Genomic DNA, 4776 nt, shown 5'->3' with positions numbered 1-4776 from the left:
ATGTGGTCAATTTTAGAGTAGGTGTGATGTGGTGCTGAGAAGAATGTATATTCTGTGGATTTGGGGTGGAGAATTCTGTAAATGTCTATTAGGTTTGCTTGGTCCAGGTCTGAGTTCAAGTCCTGGATATCCTTGTTAATTTTCTGTCTGGTTGATCTGTCTAATGTTGACAATGGGGTGTTAAAGTCTCCCACTATTATTGTGTGGGAGTCTATGTCTCTTTGTAAGTCATTAAGAACTTGCCTTATGTATCTGGGTGCTCCTGTATTGGGTGCATATATATTTAGGATCGTTAGCTCTTCTTGTTGCATTGATCCTTTTACCATTATGTAATGTCCCTCTTTGTCTCTTATGATCTTTGTTGCTTTAAAGTCTAATTTATCAGAGATGAGAATTGCAACTCCTGCTTTGTTTTGCTCTCCATTTGCTTGGCAAATCTTCCTCCATCCCTTTATTTTGAGCCTTTATGTATCCTTGCATGTGAGATGGGTTTCCTGGATACAGCACACCGATGGGTTTTGTCTTTTTATCCAATTTGCCAGTCTGTGTCTTTTGATTGGGGCATTTAGTCCATTTACATTTAGGGTTAATATTGTTATGTGTGAATTTGATACTGCCATTTTGGTGCTAGCTGGCTGTTTTGCCCTTTAGTTGAGCTGGTACTTGTTGTTCCCTTATATGTGTAGATCCTCTTTCAGGAGCTCTTGTAGAGCTGGCCTGGTGGTGACGAAATCTCTGAGTACTTGCATGTTCCCAAAGGATTTTATTTTTCCTTCACTTATGAAGCTTAGTTTGGCTGGATAGGAGATTCTGGGTTGAAAGTTCTTTTCTTTAAGGATGTTGAATATTGGCCCCCATTCTCTTCTGGCTTGCAGGGTTTCTGCTGAGAGATCTGCTGTGAGTCTGATGGGCTTCCCTTTGTAGGTAACCCAACCTTTCTCTCTGGCTGCCCTTAGTATTTTCTCCTTCATTTCGACCCTGGTGAATCTGACGATTATGTGCCTTGGGGTTGCTCTTCTTGACGAATATCTTTGTGGTGTTCTCTGTATTTCCTGGACTTGAATGTTTGCCTGCCTTGCTAGGTTGGGGAAGTTTTCCTGGATAATATCCTGAAGAGTATTTTCCAGCTTGGATTCATTCTCCTCGTCGCATTCTCCTCGTCTATCAAACGTAGATGAGGTCTTTTCACATAGTCCCACATTTCTTGGAGACTTTGTTCATTCCTTTTTACCCTTTTTTCTCCAGTCTTGCCTTCTCGTTTTATTTCATTGAGTTGATCTTCGACCTCTGATATCCTTTCTTCTGCTTGGTCCATTCGGCTGTTGATACTTGTGCATGCTTCACGAAGTTCTCGTGTTGCGTTTTTCAGCTCCATCAATTCACTTATATTCCTTTCTATTTTGTCCATTCTCGTTAGCATTTCGTCAAATCTTTTTTCAAGGTTCTTAGTTTCTTTGCATTTGGTTAGAACATGTTCTTTAAGTTCACAGAAGTTTCTTACTATCCACCTTCTGAAGTCTGATTCTGTCATTTCATCACACTCGTTCTCCATCCAACCTTGTTCCCTTGCTGGTGAGGAGTTGTGATCCCTTGTAGGAGGAGAGGTGTTCTGGTTTTGGGTGTTTTCATCCTTTTTGCGCTGGTTTCTTCCCATCTTTAAGGATTTATCCTCCTGTCGACTTTGTAGTTGCTGGCTTTCAGATTGGGTCTCAAATCTTTCAGATTGACGTTCTGTTTGTTGATGATGAGGTTATTTCTGTTTCTTGGTTTTCCTTCTGACAGTCTGGCCCCCCTGCTGTAGGTCTGCTGAGGTTCACTCCAGGCCCTGCTTGCTTGGGGTTCACCTGCAGCAGCTGCTGAACAGCAAGGGTTGTTACCAGTTTTCTTCTTCTGCTATCTTTGTCCCAGAAGGATACCTGCTTAGTGACAATCTGATCTCTCCTCTATGAGGTGTCTTTTTGGATATATAGGGGTCAGGGAGCTGCTTGAGGAGACGGTCTCTTCTTTATAGGAGCTCAAATGGTGAGCTGCGAGCTCTGTTGTTGTTCATTCAGAGCTGCTGGGCAGGTACTTTTAGGTCTGCTGTAGCAGTACTCATACACTGCTTTTTGTTCCCAGGTGCTCTGTCCCAGGGATTTAGGGCTTTATTTATGAGTTTCCGTTATGCTGCCGCCTTCTTTTTTTTTTTTTTTTTTTTTTTCCCTTCAGACCTGCCCAGCCCAGCAAGGAAGCAGCCTATAGCACTGTCGGCCTATAGCAGCTTTGCTGAGCTGCTGTGGGCTCCGCCCCGCTGCCGAGTGAACTTCCCTGGAGTCCTGTTTATATGGGTGTAGTTAGAACTGCTTTGGCGATGGTGGCCCGCCTCTGTTGGGGCGGAGTCTCTGCTGTGGCGGGTTGCCTTGGCAACGGCGGGCTGCCTCAGCAATGGCGGGTTGCCTTGGCAACGGCGGGCTGCCTCGGTAATGGCGGACGCCCCTCCCCCACAGAGCTGGACCGTCCTGGGTTCAGCTGCGCTTGCTGTGAAACTCTCAATCCAGAGTTTCTGGTTGCTGTTCTTTTGTGGGGGTGGGACCAGCCGAGCCTGATCGCCTGGCTCCCTGCCTCAGAGCCTTTTTTAAGTTGGTGTTCCAGTCGCCTGTTGAAGAGGCACCGAGGTCTGTTTGTTTTCCCCTGCGGCCACTCACTGCGCTGGCTTAAACAGTGGCACTGAGGTTTGTGGCGCTTTTTTTCTTTTTTTTGCCCTGGAATCTACTGTCCTGGTTCTCTGCTCAGTCCCCTTTTTGAACCAGCGTATGGGCGACTTCCCGTGGCTCCAATCGCCAGCGTAAAGGGCCCCCGGACCGGTGTATTTTGTATGGAGAACCGCGGCTCCGGGGTGCCGACAAAGCAGCCGCGCGGGGTAAAGCAGCGGCACCGGCCGGCACAGCCGCGCTGGCCGAAACAGCCGTGCTGGCGACCGTGGAGCACCTCTGCCTGGGAGTTTCCTAGTCTGTGGGCAATAAAAACACGGCGTCCACTCACCCTCTGCGCTTTCACTGGGAGCTGCAATCCTGAGTTGTTCCTAAACGGCCATCTTGGATCGTCCCCCCGGGACTATTTCTTGACTTCTTTTTTGGTTTGGTCATTATGCGTGTATAAAAATGTTACTCATTTGTATGTTGATTTTGTATCTTACAATTTATCTAATTTATTTTAGTTCCAATCATTTTTTGGGGATCTTTGATGTTTTTAATATATATATAGGATTATGCCATCTGCAGTAAAGATAATTTTACTTTTTTTTTTTTTGGTTATTTGAATGCCTTTTATTTGTTTTTCTTGTCTGATTGCTTTTGCTAATACTTCCATTACTATGTTGAATAAAAGTGAAGGTGAACATCCTATCTAGGACCAGGCCTAGTGAAAAGGCTTTTAGTTTTTTCCCATTGATTATAATGTTAGCTGTGGTTTTTCATAAATGGTCTTTATCATGCTGAGAAACTTTTCTTCTATATCTGAACTGTTATGAGTTTTAATCAGAAAAGAATGTTGATCTTTGTTGAATGCTTTTTCCACATCAATTGAGATGTTCATGTGGCTTTTGTCATTTATTCTCTTAATGTGATATATTATATTGATTAATTTGGCAGTGTTAAACTGGCCTTTCATGCCAGAGATAAATCCTACTTGGTTATGATGTAAAATCTGATTGATATGTTGGGTTTGGTTTACTAATATTTTATTGAGGATATTTGCACCACTATTTATCAGATAAATTGGCCTTATGATACCTTTGTTTGGCTTAGGTGTCAAGGTGATGCTGCCTTATAAGTGTGTTTCAAAGTATCCTCTCTAGGCCTATTCTTTGGAAAAGTTGGTAGAATTCAGCTGTGAAGCCATCCGGTGCTGGGCTTCTCTTTGTTGAGTTTTTATTTGTTCAACCTCTATTTGTTGTTGGCCAGACTGGGAATTTAAAACAACTATAATTAATATGGCAAGGGCTCCAGCAGATAAGGTAGATAGCATGCAGGAAGAGATAGGCAATGTGAGCAGAGAGATAGATATTTTAAGAAGGAATTGAAAAGAAATGCTGTAGTTCAAAAATGTTGTAACAGAAATGAAGAATGCCTTGGGCTTATTAGTAGACAGGACATGGTGGAGGACAGAGTCTCTGAGCTTGCAGTTATCTTGATAGAAACTTCCAAAACTGATAAGCAGAGAGAAAAAAAGACTTAAAACAACAACAACAACCAGAACAGTGTATCTATGGAGTGCGGAATAACAACAAAATGCACCAATCAGAAGAAAATGCCAGAGTGAATCAAAAAACAAGACCCAAATGTATATTGCCCATAAGACACATACAAGAAAAAGTAAAAGGTTTATTCCTTTTGTGGTTCATAAGTGTAATGATTGAGTTTCTTACATTCGTGTGTGAGATGCACTTCTTGTTGCAATGTTGCCATACCAGATTGATGTGGAAAAAAAGTAAGGGATTTGAGAAAGATATACCATACTAACACTAATAAAAAGAAAGGGACAGTAGCTATATTAATTTGAGGCACAGCAGATTTTATGGCAAGTAAAATTATTAGAAATAAAGAGGGGTATTGCATAGTAATAAAGAAGTAAACTCCGCAAGATGATATAACAATCCTTAATGAATATACACCCAGCAATAGAACATGAAAATACATGAGTCAAAAACTGATAGAACTTCAAAGAAAAATAAGATTAATTTACTATTATCTTTAGAGACTTCAACATGTCTCTATTAAAAATGAGTTTATCATGTAG

At 42.1% G+C, this 4776-nt stretch overlaps 1 pseudogene; it reads left to right on the top strand.

Annotated features, from left to right (window-relative positions):
* Positions 1 to 4364: 4364 nt before the first annotated feature.
* Positions 4365 to 4457, top strand: LOC116559945 (annotated as a pseudogene).
* Positions 4458 to 4776: the final 319 nt, after the last annotated feature.

Source organism: Sapajus apella, unplaced genomic scaffold, assembly GCF_009761245.1.
Source record: "Sapajus apella isolate SASKATOON/1434 unplaced genomic scaffold, GSC_monkey_1.0 scaffold24, whole genome shotgun sequence".
Classification (NCBI taxonomy): Eukaryota; Metazoa; Chordata; class Mammalia; order Primates; family Cebidae; genus Sapajus; species Sapajus apella.
This window is presented reverse-complemented; position numbering and strand designations above follow the sequence as displayed.